The 16,678-nt window shown below is 43.3% G+C and overlaps 1 pseudogene; it reads left to right on the top strand.

Moving 5' to 3' along the window:
• LOC118935052 (eukaryotic translation initiation factor 4B-like) overlaps positions 1–16,290 on the top strand; it is a 37,587-nt pseudogene extending 21,297 nt beyond the window's left edge.
• Positions 16,291–16,678: the final 388 nt, after the last annotated feature.

Genomic DNA, 16,678 nt, shown 5'->3' with positions numbered 1-16,678 from the left:
GGAGAGGAGGGCATGCAGTGGTTCACCATAGTTCAAGGCAAGAGCTCTGTTTCCTGCTCTTGACAAAGAAGTTTCCACCCACTGGCCCAGTTAGGCAAGGTTGTGCTGTCAGTTCCTTAATTCACCTGCACCACCAACTCACATTAAGTCTCACTATCTGAGAGGCTCCTATTGCTCAGTGAGCAGTTGCACTGTGTTGCTGAATTGTGAGAATATAGAAATAGTTACACTCCTGATCATAAAACAAAAGCATATTAAATGAGCTCAGGAGAGTGGATTTAGGGAAAATTAAAGAAGTTATTAAACACTGGAATGAGTTATCCAGGAAACTGGGATCTCCTTCATTGGATATCTCAAAGTACACAAAAAAATAAAATTCGAACTAACCAGCAACTTAAACATGGCTTTTCTGGGTGCCTCCAGGTCAAAAGCATTTTATTCTCTCAAAAGCCATAACATAAAAATAGAAAACATAGTGTGTCTTTTGATGATAGTTTTGATATTTTTTTGGGCACATTGAATAATTCCTGGCTTTCACATTCTGAAGCTTGGTTGCTGAGATTTGGAGAATGGGTGGCTATTAACTTTACTCATTGGTTTCCAGAAAGATCTATAACCTTTGGCACAGTAGTTATGATAGGCCCAGGAGGTAGCATTATTAAGTTCTAATCTTGCCTTATGCACAATCTTACGGGGGCATTGTGCCAAGCTCCTGACTTCTTCCTCAACATTCTTCAAAATCCATTTGTTTCTCCTTTTTCTCCCTACCTCTTCTCTTCCTATCACTTGTACATTTATTTTAATAAGGCCAAGATATTAATGGTATCAGGAAATTAGTTTAATTCTGAGTTATCTTTGACTATGCACAGTAGGAAAAATAAACACTTACCTATCCCCCCCATTCTATGGTTGCAGGATAATTCTCATTTATTTTCTTAAAAATGAATGCAGTTGGTCATCGAGAAGGCTTATGAAAAGAGTTTGAATCAGTGATCCAGAATTAGAAAAATGATTCAGTGTTTATGCTATTGCTCATGAGTCAGTCAGTGTTGTTTTTCTGGGAATAACAGAAACAATGAAATGAAAAAATGAAGAAGTTAAGAGACAACCTTGACAGTACCTCTGACCCCAAGGCCATTTGGCTCCTCATTCTCATCTATTTGCACTTCTAATCCTTGCACGTTGATTCTTCCTTGGCAGCATGTGACCGGGTAATACTGTCCATTCTCCTGAAGCACAGTGGGTCTGGGCTGCCCTAGCCGGGGACTGGCCCCTTTGGTTAACTGCCATCTCCTCAGCACCTGTGCACCACCAGGCATAGGCTCTCAACAAATATTGGTGAAATGCAAATGAATAAATGAATGACTTGAACCAGCAGTGTTTGCCCAGACTTGCTCTGGAATTGAGACTACAGGGGCCTCCAGCCCTCCCTTAATGCTGAGTTTAGAGTCTCCAAGAAAAGGTGTTTAGTACAGGCCAGTACCATCCGACCCATGAACATCTTCCTGCAGCCACTGCATTCTGAGCACGATTATCAAAATAGAGCCCAGCTGACATGGATGGTCGTCTGCCTGCTAAGTTTGGCCCTCTGCTCTGTCTTTTGGAACACAGCCTTCTCCTCTCACAGCTGTACTTTGAGGTAAGAAAATGTTTCCCAGCAGTCTGTGGCTTCCTGCAATCCTCCTTTCACTTCGAGAGCAGTTTCCTTGCAGGGACTGAATTCCAGAAGCAGGTGATGTGTGCTTCTAATACACTCTTCCTGTTGGCGTGGTAATTGTGTTTTCAGTAGGGTGACAATCACCTGACCCTGGAGCCCAGCTCCAGTTTCACTCAGACAGGCCAATAGTGACTCTGATGTGTATCTGTTTTCCTGAAACTGGAAGGCAGCTGTGGCTATGGCCTGGCTGCTGCTGGGTGGGGCCTAGAGGATGGGGCCTCTATTTGCCAGTTTATTCTCTGAGAACTGACAGAAGCTGGTAAAGCAAGGCTGTGAGGTGGAGGCGTGCCCTCAACTTCTCCCTTTGGCCACTTCCTCATGATCATCTACCCCTTTGCTAAATTGGGGAGAGGGGGGGAACTGCCATTCAATTATGAAAATTAATCAAGAAAAACCTTGACCTTAGTTCTGAAAAGGAGGCAGAAAGGAGGGCACTTTTCATACACAGCTGTGGCCTCCCATGTTCCTCAGAATTGTTTTTTTAAGTTAAAAGGCTGAGCACAACATGAACTTCAACATGCAACAGGTAGCTATTGGCTGCCCAGCTAAGTGAGCCCTCAGCTAATTTGGGGGTTGAGCCAATCCTCACCTAAGGATTCTTGGAGGATGGGAGAGCATCTTCTCTATGAAAGGAAACTTTTGAAGCATAGAAGAAGCTTAACAGGCCAGAGATAGAAGGACTTCGGGTACCCCAGGCTCTCGTTGAACTCTGTATGGTGGCTAAAAGGGAAACTGTAATTGTTCTCTGCTTAATCAAAGCATATAAACTACCAAAACCATAAAGTAGGAAGCTTTCAGAAAAATCCTTCTATATCTGAAGATATAAACCCAGCTCTTACAACTGGTTCTCAGTTCTGGTTAAGTTTCTCAGACTATAAGCTCACAGAACCTGTGGCTCTTCTTATTTTTTATTTAAATCCAGAAGGCCCTTTCTGCATGCACCCTAGGACACAGGTCTTTATTGAAATAACAAACCCAATAAAGGATTCTTTAGTGAATGGAAGATGGGCGTGGATTTGATGGGATTCTGGGAAAGGTAAATTTGGCTGCAGAAGCCATTGCTGAGCAGAAATTGGGACAAAAGTTATGGAGCAGGGTAGATGGTCATAGATCGTAAAGGGCCTTTCATGTCAGACTGAAGATTTGTTCTGTAAGCCAAAGGACAGAGAGGTGGGGCAAATAAACTGAGTAAACCCAACCCAGTCTAGTCCTAGAATCTCCTGGAAAGTCATTAAACACATTTGTTTTAAAGGTTCTGAGTAGTCCCAAGAACTGACGTTACTCTGCTTAAACCAGGGGGGAAAAAAGGGAGAGTATGTTGCTGAGAATCTGATTCCATTTTTCTAGTCAATCTCATAACAATGAATTTATAGGCAGTTTCTTTACTGTACCAAAGAGTGTCAAACAATTTAGTATTTTGAGGAAGTGACCTCAAAATAAAGTTCCATTGATGGTAATGTTACAAAACCCAATGCCCAATGCTTCTAACAGAAAGTCTGTGTTTCTAGAGCTCCTCCTCTGCAAATAGTCCTAGGACGCTCACAGGAATAGTCCCAATGCCCTCCCCGCTTGGCCAATGTGTGGTCCTAGCTATGTGCCTTGTGCTCCCTGGTTTGGAGAACAAAAGGGCTCTAGAAAGAAAACCAGTAACACTGAATGTACCAACATAACATCTGGAATATTAAAAAATTGGAAAATACAAAAAGCTGGGGTCAAAACAGATGTTGGTTAGAAGGAAATAACTGGTAGAGCCAGAGAATTCTTGGGGACATGCTTGATGCATCCAGAATTCTTTTAAGGACATGAAACTCTCCTATGTGTGAAAGTCCCCCACCTTTGGTTTTGTCTTGCTTTTTGCTAGTCAAAATTAGAGACCTTTGAACTAGCATATAGCCCCTAAGAACTACTGGAGCTATTAAAGGTTTATTTGGGGGATTCTGAAGGAACACCTTTCTAGAAGAGTGGGGAGACTAAGAGCCAATATGAAAGAAGGAAGAGTGGGAGATTAAGAAGGGGAAGCTCCCTTATTTTCTTAGGATCCTATATGAATGGGAGTCTCCCATATTTGGGGTCAAACTATATCTTGTAGCCAAACTACCTTCTCTTTCTTAGCATGTTGTGTCCTAACCTGAGGGACCAAGGAATTATTGCAAGTCTTCTACAAACCTGTGGCTGTAGGCTGAATAAGCAATTGTCACACACATATGTAGGCTAATCTGATACATACAAATATATTTAACATCATTGAAGAATTTACAGTAGATTTTTAATTATGACTTTTGTTATGTCAACAAATACTAGAAAAATAACTAACTACTAACTAGTAGAGACCGCAAGCTTTATTTTACATAAGTTAAAAAAAAAGGACCTTCCTACTCCAAGTATTGGGTATCATTGCCCAGTCCTTCTTGAAGTAGAGATTGCATGTTCCCGCTGATTCTTCTATGATGATGGGTATCATAGGAGGAGTTTGTTTTAAATGAAGTGTCTAAACAAAGGGTCTAAACAAAGGTGGGACCTCATGGCCCAGGGGCCCACACTTCAGGTGGAGATTCTTGGTCTCCTGTCTTATTTGCAGGCCTTGGGTTTTGTTTTTATTAAGACTCCATTCTGTCTTTGATTTGAGTTTATGATAGGGAAGAAGTCCCACTTTGAAGCAGTCTGTGGTAGCAGGATACAAGTAAAAAAAAAAAAAAAAAGAGAGAAAAACCCAGAAAATTCTGGACCAGAATACAGGTATTCACCCATTCAACAATCCTATCAATTACATGCCAGGTCGAGTACTAAGCTCTGTGGGGCTTTCAGGAAGCTCACAGTTGAGTGAGGGAGGCATGCAAATATATTGGGAACCAAATATAATGATGAAAGTATCACTATGGGTTGTTACCAATTGTCATCACATTGATGGTAGCCTGTAAATAAAGAAAAGGTTTCAGTCATTTATCCTTCATTTCTTATACAAACTTCACCTCAGACTAACCAGAGCAGGCAAAGGAAGGTTTATCTTTATAGTCATTCATCTGTTCTCTCAGAGCCTAAGTGTTGTACATGGTATGACTGTACCCCACTGACATTGGAGGGGAACAACTTTGGCTGACCATGCCTTGTGATGAGCCCAGAATGGACTGAGGTTCACCCAAGGGTGGTTGGGTGGCTCACCCACCTTCCCAGCTGCTGCTGTTCTCAGGCATTGTCGATAGCACTGCTGTGAGTCATCATCATGGGATGCCTATCTCTGCTGCTGCCCTGGTCCCGCCAGATCAAACATACTGGCCAAAGGCAGTTGGCCATGGAGCCCTTGTTCGACCGTGAAAACTTGGCACACTCACCGCAGCACATCCATTATTGATTTACAGGCTGTGTGTGAAGTAACTCGCTGGGCTCTGGGCCAGGACCCAGTTTCCTACTCATCTGCCCACTGTCCTTTTTTCTTTCTAGCATTGCTCATCCAGGTGACAGCTTTCTTGGCCCAGGTGACCCACCTTTGTGTACTCCCCCTAACTTATTTTTAGAATTTATTGGTGGCTTCTCCTTAACCATGGTTACCCAAATGCTCTTTGCTGCGGAATGCAGACCTGTGTAATTCCCACACTTTTTATCCTTAGAGGAGTGTGGGTGAGGATTTTGCTGAAGACCAACCATGCCTGGTTGAGTGTTCTCATTAGACGAGCTGACCAGTTCATCACCTCCGTTTGCCCCAAGTTTCATTCCTGAATCACTGTCTGAATGCCAATGCCCAGTCTAAAATGGGGTTCCTAGAAAAGCAGCAGCAGGACCATTTAGGGGACCTGCTAATATTCACTCTCTGAGATTTTGCCTTTGCCACCAAAATTCTCCCCAGCACTGTGCAGCTGGGGATAACTGCAGGCTCTAGTCCTCTGTAAAACCTGACCTTCCCAATGGCCTGGCACTTCAGTGATGTGCATGTGCCCACTGGGGGCAGGTGGTGTAAGGGGGTACGCTGTCTGGTCCTGCATGCATGGTCCCATTCATTTATTTAAAAATTTTTTTTTATTAAGGTATTATTGATATACATCTTATGAAGGTTTCACATGAAAAAACAATGTGGTTATTGACTACATTTACCCATATTATTAAGTCCCCACCCATACCCCATTGCAGTCACTGTCCATCAGTGTAGATAAGATGCCACAGATTCACTATTTGCCTTCTCTGTGCTACACTGTTCTCCCCGTGATTCCCCACACCATGTGTACTAAACATAATACCCCTCAATCCCCTTCTCCCTCCCTCCCCACCCACCCTCCCACACCCCTCCCCTTTGGTAACCACTAGTTCCTTCTTGGAGTCTGTGAGTCTGCTGCTGTTTTGTTCCTTCAGTTTTGCTTCATTGTTATACTCCACAAATGAGCGAAATCATTTGGCACTTGTCTTTCTCCACCTGGCTTATTTCACGGAGCATAATATCCTCCAACTCCAACCATGTTGTTGCAAATGGTAGGATTTGTTTTCTTCTTATGGCTGAATAATATTCCATTGTGTATATGTACCACATCTTCTTTATCCATTCATCTACTGATGGACACTTAAGTTGCTTCCATATCTTGGTTATTGTAAATAGTGCTGCAATAAACATAGGGGTGCCTATGTCTTTTTGAATCTGAGAACTTGTATTCCTTGGGTAAATTCCAAAGAGTGGGATTCCTGGGTCAAATGGTATTTATATTTTTCTGTTTTTTAAGGAACCTCCATATCACTTTCCACAATGGTTGAACTAGCTTACATTCCCACCAGCAGGGTAGGAGGGTTCCCCTTTCTCCACATCATCACCACCATTTGTTGTTCTTAGTTTTTTCGATGCTGGCCATCCTAACTGGTGTGAGGTGATATCTCATTGTGGTTTTAATTTGCATTTCTCTGATGATTAATGATGTGGAGCATCTTTTCATGTGTCTGTTGACCATCTGAACTTCTTCTTTGGAGAATTGTCTGTTCATATCCTCCACCCATATTTTAATAGGGTTCTTTGCTTTTTGGGTGTTGAGGTGTGTGAGTTCTTTATATATTTTGAATGTTAACCCCTTGTCAGATATGTCACTTACAAATATACTATCCAATACTGTAGGATGCCTTTTTGTTCTGTTGATGGTGTTCTTTGCTGAACAGAAGCTTTTTAGTTTGATGTAGTCCCATGTGTTCATTTTTACTTTTGTTTCTGTTGCTTGAGGAGATGTGTTCAGGAAGAAGTTGCTCATGCTTATATTCAAGAGGTTTTTGGTTTCATGACTTACATTCAGGACTTTGATCCATTTCGAGTTTACTTTTGTGTATGGGGTTAAACGATAACCCAGTTTCATTGTCTTGCATGTAGTTGTCCAGTTTTGCCAACACCAGCTGTTGAGGGGGCTGTCATTTCCCCATTGTATGTCCATGGCTCCTTTATCGTATATTAATTGACCATATATGGTCGGGTTTATATCTGGGCTCTCTAGTCTGTTCCATTGGTCTATTGCTCTGTTCCCATCCATTTCAAGGACTATAGCAGTTGAATCCTGAGATTCTGCAAGAACTCCCAATAATTTTCAGCTCAGCAACAGCATCAGACTGGACAGAAAGGGGAAGCTAGGGGCTGGGCAGTGAGTGTGCATTCCAGCATGAAGAGCACTGCAGGTGTTTCTCTCCCTTTCCTACCCCTCTCCTCACTCTCATCGCTCCTGATTCTGCCTGCTTTTGGCATGATGTGTGTGGACAGTAGTGTTCTAAGTGCTCAGCATCTACTTTGGGAGAGCCATCCTGGGTCCATGCCACAGTCTTTCCATGAGGCCTCAGGCTGAGGAGCTGTGCTGCTTCTTAGCTGTAAAGTGGGGCATGGGAGCCTGGGGTGAGAGGCTAGTTGAGGAGCTGCCTCTGGTGGCTGCCCTCTTTCTTTGTACCATGCCCTGTACCCTCATATGGTGGCTTGGGGGTTCACACCAGTCTATTCAGACAGTGGTTTCTCTGCTTCTACTCCAGCTCTCTCAGTCCATTCTCCCCAAAGCAGCCAGGGTTAGCTTTCTATAACACAAACCAGATTGTGTCCTGGCCCTTCTTAAGACTCTTAGTGATTTCTTTATTAAGAATGAAATCCAAACGCCTTACTCCAAGACCATACCTGAGTGCCCTGCCACCCTGGCACACTCACCTCCTATCCTTCTTCCCCTTTCACTCTGCACCAGTTACACTGAGTGTGTTTGGGTTCCACCAACACTTTAAATTTCTCCCTATCTCAGGGCCTTGGCACTTGCTGCTCCTCTGTCCACAATGGTTTCCCCCCGAACTTTGGACAGTTGTCTCTTAATTTAGGGCCCATCTCAAATGTTCCTTGCTCAGAGTGGCTCTCCTCTGGCCTTACTGCATTTTCCCAGGTTTTGCTTCTCAGAGCTGCTTATGGACACTGTCCCAGGATTCAAAGGGTAGCTCCAGGTCTACCTAAGAGCTGGCGGTGGTGCCCTGGCTGGCAGGCCCCGTGACAAGACAAGCAAAGTGATAACCCAGGAGAAGATCATTCTGAAATCCCCTCAGCCTGGCAGTAGAGGAAGGTGCACCCTAGGTAGACGGACCAACCATCCTGGCTTGTCTGGGACTAAGGGTTTTCATGCGATGTGGGATTTTCAGATCTAACACTTGGAAAGTCCCAGGAAAACTGGGACATATTGGTTACCCTATGACCCCAGATGTCTTGAGAAGGTACAACAGTTGGTTTGAAATCTAACTGAATCATTTTTGTCCACTTGGACTTGGTGTTTTCAGCTTTGCCCAGGTCATAGAAGTAGGGTTCCCAAGAAGAACAAATACTATTTGGAAACCTTGTATGCTTTATATAGGAGGGTTTGATAGGAAAACACCTTGCCATCAATACATACACACAACCTAAAAGCAAACGTGCCATAAAGCCTGAATGCTGAATATGGGTCTCTGGTCCCCAGCCCTTTGCACAGTATCTGTCATATGAGCTTGATAAATATTTGATACATTATTGAACCAAGTTTAACTGAGAACCTTATTGGATCATATTAAAATCTCAGGGCCAGAACATCTGGAGAAACCGGGCTGTTCTAGCAATTCTTCAGGGAGGAAACGGAAAGACTTCATAATCTAAATGTAGCTGGTTACCATTACCTCTGGTGAACAAATCCAACTTTCAATTGAGGATGGTCTGCCACCTGGTGGTAACTCTTAGCATTGCTCCCAGGTAAACCGCAATTAATTCCTGGGTTGGGTGAATTTATAGGGTGTAGAATCACAAAAGGTAGGGTTGGGAGAATCCCTATGCTATGACTGTATTTCTCACCACTAAAATAGAGAAACCTGATGATTTTTTATTGATTTGTGAATTATTTTATATCAGAAATCTCACAATCATGTAAAGAAAAAAACATTAAAATGAGTAATACATGAGCTAGACATTCTTCAGAGATTATTTCTACAGAGGTTTACTTCAAATTTACTCAGTTGAATTTTGCTTTTTAACACACCTTTTAAAAAATCTAAATTAAAATTGGGTGACAATACCGTTAAAAAACAAAATTTAATTTTTGAAGGTCTAATTGGCTTCATCAAGCTATTCATGAATCAGGAAGCACCCTCTCTATCACCTAGAGAGATGATCCCAGGAATTGTCCAAAACGGGAGGTTTTTATAGATAGGTGGGCGGGGCAAAAGTTATTAGCAGAAGCAAAGAAAGGATTGGTTCCGGCCAGGTCACCCCACCTTAGGAGGAAGAGCAGGGGAGTTCTATCATGCAGGTGACATCATCTTCATTTAGAGGGGTGGAAAGGGCTCACGTGATAGGTTATTTCTTTGGTGCTGGTCAGAAAATTCCTCATTGACTGTTAAGACTGCATTTCTGGGGGAGGTTGAAACTGCAATGAGGTGAGGTATTATTAAGCCCTGGTTTGGTGTTGGCCCAGGAGAAGTGACTCCATCTGGGGCCTGCTTTTTAACAATTGTATATTTAACATTTAAATCTATGAATCATTTTGAATTAATTTTTGTGTAAACTGTGAAGTTTAGGTTGATGATTTTGTTTTTGCTTTTTCGTTGTTGTTACTGTTTATGGTTATTTGTGGCAGGCTGAATAATAGCCTTCAAAGATGCCTGCATCCTAGAATCTGTGACTTGTGAATGTTACTTATAGAGCAAAAGGGATTTTGCAAATGTGCTTAAGTTAAGGTATTTGAGAAGGGGCAGTTACCCTGGAGTATCCACGTGGGCAGGTGTAATCACAGGGCATCCTAATGAAGGGGAACCAGGAGATCAGAGTGAATAGTGGGAAATGTGACCATGGAACCAAGATGTTGGAGTCATGAAGGAAGGTGCCATAAACCAAGAAATGCAGGCAGCCTCTACCAGTCCATTTTTATTCCTGACAAAGATAGGACTAAAAATTGCTTCTTCTAACTCAACTCTTTATTCTTTCAATTACATAGAACTTCTGTATCATGTTATTTGTCAAATCAGATTTTCAGAAACTGCAAGCAGTGGTACAATTTCTGGGTTGCACAGAAATTGTAGCATGCTGATCGTGTGCGTTCATCATCCATCCATCCCTTCATCCATCCAATAACCACTTACTGAATGCCTACCTTGAGCCAGCATAAAGCCCTGAGGATGCAGGCATGAAAAAAGCCAGCTCTCAGCTTTGCATCAAGGAGCTGCCCTCTAGTGGGCAAAATCAACATAGGTCGATGCTGTGTATCAGTGTAGTACTGTGATGAGTGTACTCAGTGCAGCCTGAGCTGGGTGGTAGAGGTAAGTAGGAGTTGCCGGAGAAGATGAAGCCTGGGGGGATGGAGGGTTTGCAGAGAAGACTTCAAGGCTGAGGCACCAGCACTTGCAAAGGCGTAAAGATGTGACAGAACACAGTGCACGAGGGACACTTTGTTGGCTGGCTGTGATTGGTATTTGGGCAGTGAGGGTGCTAGTGAGGGAGGGAGATGCTGAAGGAAATGGCAAGGGTCAGTTCTTGGAAAGCCCCTGCATGCCTTGTTAAAAAGTTTGGAATTTATTGTAAAAACAACAGAGCACTACTGTAAGATGTATAAACAGGGGTAACATGATCAGATTTTTTTTTTTAATTGCTCTAATGGCTGTGGAAGGGAGTTGAAACTGAGGAAAGGGAGAGAAGTTATGAAAGCATTGTTAGTGATCTAGAACTGATAGATGCCTAAACTGGGAGGGACTGCTGGACATAAAGAAAGGGGGTGGGTGTGAGTTATAAAAGAGGTCGAATGTATAGGGAGACAGTGACTAGATATGGTGAAAAAGAGGACTGTTTCTAAAACCCTAGCTTAGAATTTGTTCATTCATTCACTGCAAAGTTTCCTGCTTTTGGTTGATTAAATCTATCATCTGCAGGGAAATATAGACATTTCCAGCAATCTGGTGTTGGTTCTGATGGCATTGAACTAGAATAGCATTGTCAATCAACTTTCCTTTGCTTTGTATAAAATACCCTGGATGAAAGTTGCCTACAAAAAAATATATTAATTCCAGTTATTTTTTTCTCTTTGCCACAATGCTCATTCACAGACCGTGTCTCTGACATTAGCAGATGGTGACTGTACACAGCAGAGGCCAACCCATCTTAATATTTTATTGATTGTTTAATGTATTTATAACTTCATCTGTTTCCAAGAAGAATTTGGAACAGCCTACTTTGAAAACACAAATATAATAAGGCTGAACACAACGATACAAAGCAAACAAATTTATAGTCTTGGTACTCCCATGCACAAGTTGCCATGTGCTATAGTCAACTTCCCAGCATCCACTTCTTTCTTCCATCCAGTAACAGTACCCTAATCTTCACCCCACCCCTCTTCTCCTTAGTGTAAAGGAGTGGCTAAGGCAACTCTAACTCCTAAAGTATGTGAGGCTCAAACTAAAATCCACATCTACCCGTGTCCCTCTTGGTTCTGAGTGGGCATTTTCCCTAAATTGAATGAATTAAAGTAAAACTAAGGGCTTTTGCTCAGAGGGTTGGAGACACATACCTGAAGCTGCTGATAGTCACGTTGGGACCATAAACAGAAAGTCCATCTGAGGCTGGAGCCAACATAGAGGAGGCGGAGGCGAGACATGGAGAGTAATCACATCCTAGAAATCTAAATCCTTTGAAAGCTGAGCTGTGGACTACGTGGTGTTGGGAATCAATCAATTCCTTTGTGGCCAGGTTCTCCTTGCCACCCTCCACTCCCTCAACCCGGTTTGAGTTGGGATTTCTGGTCACCCAGAAGCGAACCATTTCCTAAGTTGAAGACCTCCCTGGGAGGGGCTTATTGTCCTGGGAAAGTCAAAGCCAGTAAGAACCAACATGGAGTCCAGGGGAAAAGAGATCTGAAATCAGCCCCTGACCCCTGCTTGTTCTGTGCAAAAGGTATCCTTTTCAGAGAGCACATTCATCTGTTACTTCATTAGGTTGGGGTGAGAGGTGTGGGAGGCCAAGTCCTTGGGGGTAATAAGGAAAGGTATGTTTGCCTTAGGGAAGGAAAGATGCACGGAAGCAGCTTTGGATTTCTCCACAAAATGATGTTGACCCATTCCCCAGAGCCCTCTGCCATAAATATGACTCAGTGCCAATAATGAGAGGCCTTGGAAAGATGCTGGGTGTTTGTAAATTACTGGAGTGAGGCAGCCTCTTAAAGGAACTTCAACCAGACTTGCAAGGCTTTTCTTCCCCCACCTCCACTGTCTGTTTTTTAATATGTAATGAGCTTCCCTAAACACAGTCTCTGTCCAGGGAACTCTGCCTTCTCTGGTCCTACATTACAGAGGGCCCAAAATTGTGTATTTCAAACTGCTGTTGTCCACTACTAGGGGGTGTGAAATGAATTCCTCCTTTTCTACCCACATGGATCTGAAGCCTCTTTCAGCTCCATCCAGAGAAATGAAACCAATGGAACAGACAACCTTGGCCAAAGAGAAAAGGTGAGCTCCTGAGGCTGCTGTGCGAAGTAGGGAACAACCAGCAGGGGTGATGGTAGTGGGTGGCAGGGAGTTCTTTTGGTGACAGAACGGGACTGGAGAAGCCGATCACCCAGGAGTGCTGGGTGTGGACACAGCAGGTGAACCAACCTGCCCAGGGTTGGGGAGCCACCCATGAATCCCCACTGAGGATTCTCTAAGGCAGGGTTTCCCCATCTTAGCATTACTGACACTTTGGGTGAGCAAATTCTTTGTGTGTGTGTGACTGGCTGTACAAAAAGGATGTTTAGAAACATCCTTGGTCTTGCCTCACTAGATGCCGGTAGCACCCCCAAGTCATGAATATTAAAAATGTCTCCCAGCATTGTCACATATTGCCTGAGGGCAAAATCACACTCCAAGTTGACAACCACTAAAGATTTCAAAAGGTAGTTTGATCCTTAAGCAAGGAGTGGTTTCACACAGCAGTAAAGAATTGTTCTTGATACATTTTTTTCAGAATCATGTGGTCTTGGTCAACCAGGAAGACTTAGTTTTGGTAAATGGACTGTGCTATGCTCCCTTTCAGTGTTAAATCTATAGTAAGGTAGTAACACTGATGTATTTACCCATGGCTCATTTTGATCACTAGACCATCAGAAAAAATAAAGTCTCATCCTCTTCCAAGGACTTAACTATCAGAATTATGAATAGACAATAAACCTGCCACCGTGGAAAGGGGATGTGGTGACACAGGCCACAAGTTCAGACTCCCAAGGGCCACCCTAAGGGTGTGAGAGCTGGATGTTGAAGGGATACAGGCTAAGGGGATGTTAGCTTGAGTACCTATTTATACATTAGTCTGGCTGCTGACTCAGATTCAGGTAGTCCAAACTCTAGCCTGAGGTGTGGTTGAGCCAGCACTGCTCCAGTCTCTGACAGGACCCTCAAATCCAATGTAGCACCTGCTTTGTGGTCTGTACGGTCTTTCCTGGGAGGCCCTTTTCAAATGAACACGCTGAAGAAAATGGGAGAGAGCAGGGAAGTGGGGAAGTAGGGAAGTTTTTTCTTGCCTCACTGAAGCCCAGGCTGGCACACAATGGTGCCTGGGTATCTCCCTGGGGAGCCTCTATCTCGGGTTGAGGGACATGCCATGGAGCCCCATTGCCTTTATATCCTCAGGCTGGACAACGCTGGGGCCACCAAGGGGGTGTAGTGCCTAAGGCCTTCTCTCTCTTACCTCCACTGATAATGCTGGATGGTGGGCTCTGCCCCTGTGATCCCTCATTCTGGCCCTGAAAACTCTTTCCCAAGGATATTAAGTTCCATGAAAGAGGGAAAATGAGCCCTGTGTGGTTCTTTCCTGAAAGTGAGTAATGTAGAAAGAAAATCAGAATTTTTAGCAGGTTATTATGATTATAAAGTAGGTTGATCTGACCTTTGAGAGATCCCAAAAGTGGTCCAGCACCCAAAACTGTACTTCCTTCATTTAGTTTTCCCTTATTATAGTTTTTTTCCTTCTTTTTTCCCCTTATTAATCATTTGCCTTAAGGTTCATCGCTACTACTTGTGACTCTGAAGAGAAAAAGCATTATGTGTGTAGTTTATACAAAGTTGAGCTATATTGATGGGGGGAGGCAATTAATAAAACTCCATTGAGGTGATTCTATGTCAAACTTTGGTCCCAGAATCACTGAGGATTTGCATCCCAGCTTCACTATGAGCAGTGTGACCTTGAGTAAGTCAGGAATTCTGTGCCTCATCTGTACAATGGAGATAATAGTACCCTCTTCTTGGCATTAAGATGAAATGTGACTATGCCTGCAAAGCATTTAGCATGGTATGTGCCATTATTATCAATCGATATGCAAATGAAGAGTGTCATAAGAACACAATGCTTACACATTCCAAGTGAGACAGGGAAGTGACAGGGGGCAGCCCCTGTCCACTTAAGAGTAGGATACAGGCCCATGGAAAAGGACAAAACCCTGCTGAGGCTTCAGGAATGTAAAGGAAAATAGGATGCTTGTGGTTGAAACAATGTATAGGGAAATTCCACCCAAAACCCAGTGATATGAAACAGTTTGCTGACCATAGTCAGGCAGACATATGAGTTTAAAATAAAAGTGACCTTTTAATGTGATAGTGAAAACAGAGCTAGCATTCTAGAGTAAATCTATACAGGGGGATAGCTCTTCTCCCTCACTGATGCAACAGGCACAAACCCTTAGCCCTGGGCCCATAAGCAGCAACCTTGCTCCTCCTGATGTGCGCTGCGACTTCTGTACTTTCTTTTCTCTGAATAAAAACCTTCTCTCCAGCTTGCCTACCTTGAGCATTTGCTAAGTTCATTCTTCGACTCCACGAACAAGAAGCTTGGTATCACAGGGATTAGCAGTCTTCAGGCTCAAGAGCCACCAACTGGATTTCAAAATGCCCATGACAGTCACTGAATGTCATTGGCAGAACGAAGGAGAAGAGGTAAGTGGAGCAGGAATGAGAAATGATCACAGATGGAGAAAAAAAGAGACAAGAAGGGAAGGGATAGTCACAGATAGAATTTTGTAGAACACCACTGACTCCCAAAATATTGAGCCAGGTGCTGTGCATTCTATACGGAATAGACTGTCTCTGCTATCAAGGGACTTGTAGTGTTTTTTGAGTGAGACAGTCAAGTGGAAAGAGCAAGATGGACTAGAGAGGACACAGGTGACTGGAAGCACACAGCAGCTAACCCAGCCAGGTGTGCATTCAGAGTAACAAGTAAGGGAGTGGAGTCCTGAACATCTAAGAGTTAGGGTACAGTGTGGGCAAAGACAAGGAGGTAAGATGTGTACAGCAGAGATGGAAATTCAGTATGGCTGCAGTTGGAGAGTGGCGTAGAGGTGTGAAATCTGTTACTCAGTCATGCTTTAAGTAGTTGTTGTAGACCGTCTACATGTTAGATCCATAGAGGATGCTGTATGGAGAAAAACAAAGTCCTTTTCCTGGAAATTTTTCTAGAGAGGATAGATGACAAACAAGTACAAAACTAAGCAAACAAATAAATGATCAAGGGAAGTTCTATGTTGGAAGTAAACATTGGGTAAAGTGATAGAGGATGGGTGGTTGGAAACCCAATTTAGAGTGGTCAGGAAGACTGAGGTGGCATTTCAACTGAGTAAAGGATAAAATGGAGCTGGCAATGAGAAATGGGCAGATGGACAGGCAGAGCATGTAAGATGGTGGGGAAGGCCCAGTTGGAAGGTAAAGCAGAGACTGGCTATTAACATTTGCTCCATCAGCCTTTGGGAAGCGAGTGCCAAGGGGCCTGGAGTTGGAGGAAGGATTGTCACAAAGGAGTTACAGCAAAGGTCACAAGTTTGCCTAAGTCAACAGCAGCGTGGGTCCCAGATATTTTGTCCTGTTTATCTTAGCCAGAACATGGTGCTAATTTCCAAATTCTGCCTAAAACCTAGGACTCAGTATCACCTCAACTGACTTTTCCTACTGTAGACTCAGGTGGAGGTCCAGGGGCTGAAAACCTCAGGGACACAGCAAAGAGAATCCATGTGATAAGAGTGATAAAAGTGGCCCATACTGGTGCCTTGCACACGGAAGAGGAAGAAGGCTCAGAATTTGAAGATGAGTTTGTGGGCAGTTTGAAAGGATTTCACCAAGATGAGTGAGAAGCACAAGAATTAAATGTTTTTAAAAACCCTTCAAGTAATAGGTGTGGCTAGGGTCAGGAAGACATTTTACAGGTAGAAGAGAAAGCTGTTAAGGTCAGTGCAGTCCTTGTTACGTTGAGGAAAAATTTTCCTCTGCCCTTCACAGGTTTTTCCAGCTGGTCTAAGAATTAAATTTACATGGGACAGATTAATAGAAAACCATACTTAATTTCATGTACGGGAACAGCCCACATACATGAGTTGCCATCAAATGATTTAAGAAATAAAGTTAAGAGCCTGGCTTGTCAAAGGGGTGGAGGGCAATTCCCAGGGCAATAAAACCAGATGTTTGGTAATCATTTGCTTGCCCTGCCATACAGATGAGTCACTCCGATAACATTTATCC

Source organism: Manis pentadactyla, chromosome 2 (assembly GCF_030020395.1).
Source record: "Manis pentadactyla isolate mManPen7 chromosome 2, mManPen7.hap1, whole genome shotgun sequence".
NCBI lineage: Eukaryota > Metazoa > Chordata > Mammalia > Pholidota > Manidae > Manis > Manis pentadactyla.
The sequence above is the reverse complement of the archived record's forward strand: the minus strand, read 5'-3'. Positions and strand labels throughout refer to the sequence as shown.